Source organism: Ictidomys tridecemlineatus, chromosome 6 (genome assembly GCF_052094955.1).
Source record: "Ictidomys tridecemlineatus isolate mIctTri1 chromosome 6, mIctTri1.hap1, whole genome shotgun sequence".
In the NCBI taxonomy this organism is placed as follows: domain Eukaryota; kingdom Metazoa; phylum Chordata; class Mammalia; order Rodentia; family Sciuridae; genus Ictidomys; species Ictidomys tridecemlineatus.
In genome coordinates, this window is record NC_135482.1 from 51,361,468 (window position 1) to 51,372,930 (window position 11,463).

The following is an 11,463-nucleotide window of genomic DNA, read 5'->3' on the forward strand; positions in this document are numbered from 1 at the left end:
AGACCCCATTTATATGGCCTGAAAGACAGGCTCATGTTTTCAGTGTCTGCCCAAAATTTTTCAAAAAGGACTATTTATATAAATTTGGGATCTTCACCACACCTACAGCTGGAAGGTTGGTGCCAAGAAAAAAATGAAATAAAGGCATCAAAATAAACCAGATATGATTTTCATTCTGTTTTTTGTTTGTTTGTTGCCACATCCCATAGCAATCTTTTTTTTTTTTTTTAAGGACAGTCACCATTTTTTTTTATTGGTTGTTCACAACATTACAAAGCTCTTGAATATCATATTTCACACATTAGATTGAAGTGGGTTATGAACTCCCAATTTTACCCCAAATGCAGATTGAGAATCATGTCGGATACACATCCACAATTTTACATAATGCCCTATTAGTAATTGTTGTAAAGAGCAATTACAAACGGCCTTAGTACACAATTAAAGACTTAGATAATGTTGTTAGTAGAAGCACCCCTGGAACACCATGCCTGCTGCCCTCTGCTAACTAGATGCACATGAACACAGTCACCCTCCATGGCAGGCACTTGTGGGTTGTGCAGCACTAGAGCATCTCCATTTTGACTTGAGTCTTTCCAAAAATCTCCTGGTATAGTTCAAGTGTGAGCGGTCTCCTAAACATTCATGTTCCTGAAGCTTGGTCTCCAGTGTAGCAGTGTTCAGACATGTTTGCATCAGATTTTTCATCCCTGTGACCAAAAGTCCATTAGAAGAGAAAAAGTTTATTTTGGCTCATGGTTCAGAGGACTCAATCTATAGACGCCAACTCTGGGCCCAACATGAAGCAGAACATCATGGCAAAAGAGCTTGGCAGAGGAAAGTGGCTCAGGACATGGCAAGTAGAAAGCAGAGAGAGAAATCCTGTCTCTAGGGATAAAATATGTACTTCCAAAAGCATGTCCCCAGTGACCTACCTTCTCTAGCCACATGGTACCTAACTGAGGTCATACTGCTCCGTTAATACGTATCAGTGGATTAATGCACTGATTAGATTATATCCCTCACAATCTAATCATGTCACTTCTGAAATTCCTTGCATTGTCTCCCACATGAGCTTTTGTGGGACACCCCATAACGAAACCATAGCAGGATATTGAAGAGGTGGATCCTTAGCGGGAGGTGATAGGGACATGGTGCACCACCCTCCAAGGATTGACGCCACCTCATAGGAATGAATGGGTTAGTTCCCAGGATTGGTTTAGTAACCACACAGATGACTACTATAAAGTGGATCAAACTCCTTCACCCTTTAAATTTGCACATGTACCTCCTCTTTCCACATACTTGCTTCTCTCACATCTTGTGCTCTCTTGAATGTCCCTCCTCCAAAATTATGAGCCAAAGTAAACCTCTTTTCTTCATAAAGTACCCAGCCTCTGGTTCTAGCAACACAAAATAGATTAAGACATCTTCCCTCTACTTGTATGTCATCTGTTTTGTTTTGTTATTGTTGTTTTCTTTTTTTTTTTTTTTTGACACTTTATCGTCTCCATTCCATTCGCTCCTATTAGCCTAGGTTTCTGAATGTTTCATCTTCTCCTGGATACTACCAACGTGCAAACGTATTCTTCATTGTGAACATAATCTTAAGGGTAACCTGTTGTGAGTCATATAAATGTAGTTGTACTACTGTAATTGCTCACCTTGTACTCTCTAAGGAAGCTGCTTATCCAATCTGTAGTGCTCTTGATGACCACAGTTCAATGGGTCCACTCTGTTGAGGGACTGAACTATAAGATAAGAATTTAGACAAAAAATGAGTGAACCTAACATATGAAATGAATGAGACAAAATTACTAACTGATCACTTAAGCAAGTATACACACATCCATATACATGTACTGTTTCCACACCTGCAAAGCTGGAAGCTCAGCAGTGATTTGCGGCTTGTACTCTGCAGTCCATCTTCTACACGTTGCCAGGTTAATGTTGTGAACATCTCTTTGATCAAGTCATTCCAAGCTTCAAAAACCATCAGCTTCCATTGCTGTACACTAGGATACACACAATAGAGGGCCACGAGGTACTCAATGCCACTGGTAAATGAAATATACCTTTGTGCAAGGCCAGTTTTACTCAAGGATTTTGGAGGACAGCTTTTAATTTATTTTCTTTGAAGTTTCTTTGCTATTTTAAAAATATCTTTATTTATTTATTTGTGGTGCTGAGGATCAAACCCAGCACCTCACACGTGCTAGGCGAGCGCTCTGCTGCTAAGCCACAGCTCCAGCCCCTCTTTGCTATTTTTAAAATTAAAACAAACTTAAATGTCTTAGGAAACAGAATGTACATGCTCATTAATTTTTAGGATAAATTTTTCACTTTATGTACTCCTTTTACAATCAAACAGAAACATTTGTCTGAATTTCCTCACCCATCAATCACAAGTCAATCTCCTCGGATCTTGCCCTTATCACCCAACTTGCCAAGAACTCCAAGGACCCCCATGTGATAAAGACGGTATATCTTAGTCCTCATTTGTCTGACCTCTCTATTGACTACCACTCTTTAAATGTGGTCGCTCTTGGTTTCATGTGTCCACTTGCATCCTGATTTTCTTCTTACTTTTCTGGCTGCTGCTTCTCTTTCCTTAGATGTGCATTCTCCTATCTACCCGATAAAACCTGAAGTTCCTCAGAGCTCTGTCCTGGGCTCTTTTCTTCTCTTACTCAATAGTTTTGATCATGCTTCTTCTCGTATCAAACCTCTGATGTCTCCTCATTACCCACAAAAAGAGTCATTTATTGTCCATGTCATTCACCATGATATCCACCATCCCCATCTCCAGCGGCTCTGTTCCCCCTTCACATCACTGAGGTGTATTTCTTCTGACCATCCTATAATTCAGTGCCTCCATGTCTTTCCTCGGGATGTTTCTCCTCCCTACAAATACCATGCCACTTGCTCCAACTTCCCGGTGTCTACATTCTACCCTCAAAGAGGAAGCGCCTTGTCTTTTCATCCTTATCCTGAATAATCATGTGAAAGATTTACACATAATAAGAGTACGTGACCACCAAGCTCTTCATCTCAGGCCATAGTGGACTTTCTCCACTCTGAACATCTATATTTATTTTACAGCAGTCGGTCATAGGTGGTCCTTTATTTTTATTTTACAGGTCCATGTGCACTGGCCACCTACTTAATATGAATGGTTCTCTTCTATACGACACCGTCTCATCCTTCTACATATCCTCCCATGCGTGTTTTTCATCCAAGGAACCCTTCTTTTCACAAAGGAGTACTTGTGATGTTGTGGTTTCTAAATGGTCCACACAGCACCTCCAAATAGATGAGTCCATATTCGTATTTGTTGAGGAAGTCATGCTAATCTACTCTAAAAGTTTTAAAAATTGATTAAACCAACATATCTCTTAACTAAATTTTTAATAAAATGTTGCTCATATCAACTTAACTTTCCCTAATATATATATATTTTTTAAGTTTTGCCATATTTTCTACCTAACGTGGTTGTCCTTGAGGCTAGTAAATCATCAAAATGGAACAAAACGAAGATCATAGTGGAGTATTTAAAACAAAAAATTGTTCTATGAGAACCACGGTAAGTGCTTGCCTGACATGGGCGAGGTCCTGGGTTCCATACCCAGCACTGCAAAGCAAACAAACAGAAAATCATCTTCTGGCTGCAAGACTCCCACTTTTTTCCCCGTCCTTTCCTTTCTTTGAGTCTGTAAGTTCTGTTACAATAGCAAGGGTAAATCATTACCAGCACTGGGCAGCTATTTGCACTGCTGCTGCTTAAGTAACTGGCTTTTTTGTGTTTCATGTTGGTTAGGAAAACTGAAAGTCTGTCACAGTGGGAGAACATGTGAAGTAGGAGTGAAAGAGTAGGCAGAAGTCAGAGAATGCAAATATCTGAGCAACCCCACATAAGAGGAACTTTCCACATGCCAGATGCTACAAATTTGCCTCTAGAAAATTTCCACGTCACACTGAGAATGTCCAAACCTATTGGAAACTTAGATACGAACCAGGAAAAGCTTCAGCAGTATAACATACTTTATTAGTAACCTGGGCATGAAAGATATATTAAAGAGAGATAAGAAGAATTAAAGTAAGAAATGCTGTGAAGGAGAGAAGTATCATATCATTATGAAAGGGATATAATTATAGTTATGTATGTAAGTACAAATAGTTTTAGTAGCATTTAGCTTTATTATAAAAATGTAATTTTTAATCATCTTGGTTTCTAATCCATTCAAAACCAGGGAATTTACAATTGACTTTAACAGTAGTAAGCAGTATTGAGTCCATGTCATTCCTGTAGAAAAACCAAGAGATTCAGAGCTACAAAGAAAATGGCACTTGGAAGTCAGATAAATTTGGATTCAAATCTCACCTCCACTAGTTATGGGTTATATGACCTTAGTCTAATCACTAGTTTCTCTGAGTCTTAATAAATTTAATTCTAAAAAGTTCCTGGTACATGGAATATCATCTATATTTAATAAACGGAAAATACTGATGTTGTTACCAGCAAGAACAGAGGTGAAATTCCCTCATGAGCATCATACAATATTACAATTACTGAAAGATCAGTTAAATATTTAACTTGTGTGATGCAAAACTAGCCTGACTCATTTTTTAAATAGAAATGCCTTAATATTTATAGGATATCATGTGATTGTTTTGATGTAGATTAGAAAGTGCCTGTTTCCCTGGATAAGTTAAAGTCAGTCTGGTTATAAATTCTTCAAAAGCACATCTCATATTTTATTGCTTTGTAAGAAAAAATGATATTAGTAGATCTTAATTGAACAATTGTTAAAGTCAGACAATACCTAAAACTCTTGGATCTAAGGAAACTTGTAAACTATTATTGAATCAAATTATTTCAGTAAATATTTACTTAGTCCATAGAGGGTGTGCAGTATTTCACTAAACATTTCAGAGAGCTAGTAAAGAAAAGTCATGGTTTCAGCTTTAAGAGTCTAAAAATTTTTTAAACCACCATTTGAAATCTAATTGTCCTGTAGGAAATTGCCCATATCTAAAATGTTCAATTTGATCAGTTTGAATCCCTGTGAAACCATCTCTAAATCAAAACATTAAACTTAAGTTTCACTACCAAAAATTTTTCCTGCAATCTCTTTGTAATTCCTCTGTCTTCCTTGGGTGCTCTGGAAACCATTGTTCGCTTTTTGTCACTATTGACAAGTTCTAATTTTCTGGAATATCATATAAATTGAATTATATAAAAAATTCTTTTTGCCTGGATTATTTTATTAGTAAAATTATTTTGAGTTTCATTGATATTGTTATATATATATATCTGTACTTCAATTTTTATTGCCAAGTAGTATTCTGTTGAATATATCATAATTTGTTTATTCATTGAGCTGTTAATGACATTGGGTTGTATCTACTTTGAACTACTCTGAATAAGTTTGCTATGAACATTTGTGTACAATTCTTTGTATGGACAGATGCCTTTGTTGATCTTGAGTAATTGCCTATGACTGGAATGCCTGGATCACAGGATAGTTGTATGTTTAACTTTTAAAGATATTGCCAAACTGTTTTTCCAAAATAATTGTACAGTTTTGCATTCCCAGGAACAGTGGATAAGAGTTCCAGTTGCTTCATATCAACATTTGGTGTGGTCATTTGTGTGAGTGTATGTGTGTATGTGTGTTTCTAGAGATTGAACCTAGAGGTGTCTACTACTGAGTTACATTCCCAGAATATTTTAAATTTTATCTTGAGACAGGGTCTCACACAATTGCTAAGGCTGGCCTCAAACTTGTGATCCTCTTACTACAGCCTCCAGAGTACGCCACCACACGTTTGCCACCACACCCGGCTGTTCAGGTCATTGTTTTTAATTCTAATAAATATATAGTTGTATCTCATTTTTATTTTAATGTTCATTTCAAGAAGCTTAAATTTCAATGATCAGATGAAAACTTGCCATGAATGTGGATATATGAAAACACATAAAGTGATTACTAGTATCCTTTAAGTAGGGTGAGTCAAACACATTTTAAGAGTTTAGTAAATCGCCAATAGATAGAGAGGAAAAAAAGATGCTGAACATTCATGTAAAGAAAGAGGGAAAAGGGGAAAAATTATGTGGAAGACCAAAGGAAAGAGATTATTATTTTAATAAAGTAAAGACTATTCCTAGGCATAGATGTCTCCAGAAACAGAAAGGAAATGAGAATAGATCTGCCTGCCAGGTGAGATCAACTCTGCAAGCAGGACTCTAACGCAAAGACCACAGGGAAACTGGGCAGAACTCTCACACTTCCAGCCATACAGAGAAGCCATGCTGTGAAGTGAGCGAGAACTCTCCTTGGCTGCTGGCTGGCTCCTACCTTCACATGCTTGTCCGTTCAAGCAAACCACTTGGTTTTTCTCTTCTTCACTTATAGAATAAAATAATCCTCTTGGACTAGACTTTGAAGTCTCTTTCAGACTTAAATCTTTATGTATGTGAAGGTATGGTATAGTTACCATAAATTGGCCTATTAGATTTCTTCAATGTACCTGGAATCAGACTTTTTAAAATATATATATATATATATATCATTCAGGCCAGGGGTGGTGACACACATCTATAATCCCAGTGACTCCAGAGGCTAAGGCAGGAGGATCACAAGTTCAAAGCCAGCCTCAGCAACTTAGCGAGACCCTGTCTCAAAATAAAAGATAAAAAGGGCTGGGGATGTAGCTCAGTGGTAGAGTACCCCTGGGTTCAATCCCCAGTACAAATAATAATACAGTTTCGTTTGAGTTGTTGGCAACGCTATGCAGATGGGCAAATGCATCTCAATTCATCAAAAAAGAAACGACTGCATAAATTGGTCTTGTAAACTTTAAACCTAGATATCACACTTCAATTTAAGAGAAGTAATTCTTTACTGATTCTTTTCCTTTTTTCCTTTTTATTCCAATTCATAGATAATGAAGCTACATAGTAAATTCTGAGTGATTTACCTTGTTAGGCAAAAAAATAATAATTATAACATGTATATTTGCCAACAGAATATATAGGATAGAATGTCGTAAATGTGGCAGCAAGACAGACACAATTGTATTGTGGCTATGGATTCATTCATGTAATATTTATTGAGGGTCAAACTATGGGCCAGGCAGACACTGTTCTAGGCACTAAAGATACAGCAGAGATTAAAACATGATTTCTGCTTTCATGAAACTTATATTCTGGTTGCAGGAGACAGACTGACAACAAATACACAAATAGATAGCATGACATATCAGGTTGTGATAAGTTAGAGAAAAACCATGCTGAGGAATGAGGATGGGTGGGGGAGGAGGGAGGGCATACCTGACATGAAAGAAGTGGGACACAGAGCTATTTGGATACTGGGGGGAAAACTCTGCATCCATATATATATATATATATATATATATATATATATATATATATATATATATATTATTTGTATGAATTTGATTTTTCCTCTTATGAAATTTGATTTAATTTGTATCATACTTTCAAAATAATATCACCTGGGGAAGACAGTATAAGTTATTTATTTTAAAAATTCAATAAGTATCTATTTTTCCTAAAGCTTAAAATCCACCTCAAACAATGGGGATTAGGTGCAAAACTTCATGCCGCCTGCTATGTGAGAAAATTCACTCCATGCTGGGTGATCAGGCTGTCTAAAGGGACGGCATTTGAGTTGAATAGGACTTCCATATTGAGAGATTGTGGAACTAGAGTCTTTTCAGGAAGAGAAAATGGAATTTATTTCATGACTAGTGGCACCCAAAGTTCTCTCCCTCTTCCAGTATCCCTTAGTTTTTGTCTCCATACCAAACCCTGATCCTACCTGTGAAGACCCAAACCTAAAACTGGTTCTGTTTCTGATATCCATAGCAACCCTCATTCACACCAAGTCCCTGGGAGATGAACAGTTGTGTAGACTGGGTGGTGGAATTTAGAAATCACCTCAGCGCCCTGGACAGTCTTCCTCCAAGTTGAAGGCCGTTTCTCTCCTCTTCTTTGTCTGCCTCTGTCCATCTCTGCTGCTCATCTTCTCCTCCTTCTCAAACCAGGAGCTTCATATTTTCTTTCTGTCATCCTTAGCATCTTAGCCCTCCTCTAAGATCTGGGTATCACCAGACACCCCAGCCACTGGGGAACCCACCTTCTATTCCAAGCATATATCAAAATATTTTCCTTGGTATTGGTAATTTCCTCTGTAGGAGGAATATTGGTACTGGTGGGTAGAATAATACTGAAAACTCATTATAAGTCTCCTAGGGATTGAAAAGGAAGATAAAGAGGATATTAAGTTTATGGCGATGTGGCCAGCGCCTCGTTAGGGGGGTTCTTCTTCCTGCTCAGGAGGGTGTACGCCACCTAAGAAATTAAAATATAGATTAATTAGGGAAGAACAAAAGACAAAGTCAGAATTAGGTTTAAAGGATGGAATGCCTGATAGATCCAGTCCCCACAGGAGTTGGGCTAGACAATTAGAAAATGGCCCCTGTGGCTTATTTAAGGGAGTACATCAAAAGTCAGGAATGAGGTTACAGGGGTGGAGCTTTGCTTCCTGCGTCTGGCATTCAGCAGGATGATTGGCATCTTGGCAGGTCACACTCATCTCAGAGGTGTGTGTCGCTACAGCGGGTCACCCCGTCTCCAGTGCTGTGTCAGACCAGGCAGAGCAGAATATGGCTCACAATGTGTCTGGGTAGTCAACCAGAGGAAAAGTCCACTGGAAGTCCCCAGACAGCAGATTATCCTATATTCACTAGGCTGCGATGCACAATATAGTCCTCAAACAGCCCACCGTTGGCTCTCAGCACTAAGTTGGTTCAAATTGAAGAAGTTAAGCATGGGAAAGATTTCCATCAGGCCACGTATCCCTAACTAACAGATCAGAATCAATCCTGCCTAGGAGGCTCCCAGCTGGGTGCTTTGGCCACATCTTCCTCTTCCACCTTTAACAGGGTAAAGTACAAAGAATGCAGGGATGTCACTGTCAGCCTGGCTCTCCCTATCAGACTATCAGACACTCCCTTCCTACTCATGGAAAGTCACATGATTTTAGGTTTTGTTTGTTTGTTTGTTTGTTTATTTGGGGGGGGGGGTGCTGGGGATTGAACCCAGGGCTTTATGCATGTGAGGCAGGCACTCTACCAACTGAGCTACATCCCCAGCCCTGATTTTAGCTTTTTAAAGTGGTCAGCGTCAATTAACGTAAAGCGAGTCTAGGAGGACAAATATTAGAAAATAGCTCTGAAATAAGAAGGTTTGCCAATAAGGAAAGCTTTGGAGGAAACTAAGGTCCAAGACCTGGGGTGAAATCAAGCCAATCATGAATGTCCAGGTGGTCAGAAAGTTTGAAAGTTGGCAACAGACATCAGAAGTAGGAGGCCATTAGAGTAAAGGAAGAGATCAGGGGAGGGAGGTAGAGAATAGTACTGGGAATTGAAAGGGAGAAAACTACGTTATATACATTTATGAATATGTCAAAATAAACCCCACGGTTGTATAAAATTATAATGCACTAAAAATGTTTTTTTAATTTAAAAAAGAAGTAAGAGACCCTAAGAAAAGAAGGGAATAAGGTCACTAACTAAGGTTAAAGGCATGAAAATATTCTAATGGAAACTGGGCTTCAAGGAAGGTAATAAATAGAAAATGTTCCTGAAATAGATTTCTTGGAAATCTAAGGTCAGATTTCACAGTTATATCTCAATAGTTCCTTATCCCATACAGTATTATGGTTAGGAAGCCCAGCCATTAGCTTCAGACAGTGTTGGGTTCAAATCCCAGCTCTGCCACTGACTAGCTAATAATCCAGAGTAATGTCTCTCAAAGCCTCAGTTTTCTCATCTGTACAACCTACGGGGATGTAAGGATTAACTGATGATAACAATTCTTGCAGTCATCCTTGACTTCTCTTGCTTTGTCTCATACACTCTTCCAAATCAACCTGCTGCTCTGGGTTCAGAATACATATCCCATCTCTGACCAGTTCTCACCAACCAAGTCCACTGTTGGTCTGCGCCTGAACTATTGCTTGCCTGCATTCTTGCATAGCAGCAATTACTTCCTGACCCATGGCCTTGTTCCCATTCTTCTCCTAGCTAGTGGGACTTCTAAAACAAGTCGTGCATGACATTGTTCTGCTTAAAGTCCTGCAATGGCTCCCCAAGTCTCTGAGTAAAACCCAAAGTCCTTAAAACATTTTAAAGGCTCTAAAGGGTCAGTTCCTGACCCCCAGCACCCAGCCCCTGACCCAGCCCCTGAATTCACCCTTCCTGAATTCAGCAAACACATTCTTGATTTAGGACCTTCATGTTGATTTTTCCTTCCAGCCAATCTGTACGTCCCTCAGATGGTCACACAGTTAACTTGTGCTGCAGTCTGGCTGGGCACAATTCAGGAGCCACTTGTCAAAAGAAACAAATTTTATTTTTAGAACCACACACGCCAAACAAAACCGCTCCTCAGGAAAAACCCTCAGAGCCCAACTGCCACCACCGGCTTCCCACAAGCCTGTCTCCAAAACCACAAGCCTCTCCACCTCCCACAATCCTCCTGCTCTTGAGGCCAATTGGCTGGGTCACGTGGGCAGAGCCAAAAAAGTCCCCCCAATGAGCAGCTCCATGGTCTGAAAGGGCAGGGAAACAGCCCAATGAGCATCACCGCAGAGGAGCCAATCAGCTAGATGTTGCTAGGGCCACTGTGAGCCAATCATCATCTGTCAGTCTGAAAGGGCGGGGAAATAGCTCAATGAGCATCTCCAATGAGCATCACCACAGAGGAGCCAATCAGCTAGATGTTGCTGGGGCCGCTGTGAACCAATCATCAGCCGGCAGCTGGAAGTTTGCTGGCAGCTGGAAGTTTGCTGGGGCCCCTTCGTCTGTGGCTCTCAACAAACTTGCTTGGGCTCCCAACCTTCTCCATGAGGCGAACCCTGTGCGAAATATTTATATGGCATCCCATCTCCCCTGACATACGCCATGCCTTCTTCTTTCCCTGCTGTATTTTTCATAATATTTATAACCTTCATATATGATATATTCACTTATTTCTTCTGTCTATTATTTACTGTCCATATCCACCCATTAGTGAGTATGTTCTTAGAGTCGTGAGTTATCTGTTTTATTCACTGATGTGTTCCGGGGCGGACAGATACACAAAAGGAACTTGAAAAAACATTCACCAAATGAATGAATAATGATGCCTAAAATGCACTTGGCACATTGCCTAACACATACTAAGCATTTATTTAATGTTAGTCTCAAAAAGAGGGTGAGCAGAGCTTTGATAGTGACATAGGACAGGGAATGACTGCTGGCATAGGTTCTAGAATCAGAGATAATGCTGCACTTGAAGGCAGACATTAACCAGGATTGGCTTTGGGCTTCCAGGCATATGGTGACTAAAAGCAAGTAGCTGACACACAGACCTCATTTCATGTACCAGGCTGG

General features: G+C 39.5%; 1 non-coding gene across 1 annotated transcript; it reads right to left on the reverse strand.

The window, feature by feature from the left end:
* Positions 1–9,105: 9,105 nt before the first annotated feature.
* Positions 9,106–9,178, reverse strand: Trnav-cac (transfer RNA valine (anticodon CAC)). The gene has a single exon. It is a non-coding gene; the product is annotated as a tRNA-Val (tRNA).
* Positions 9,179–11,463: the final 2,285 nt, after the last annotated feature.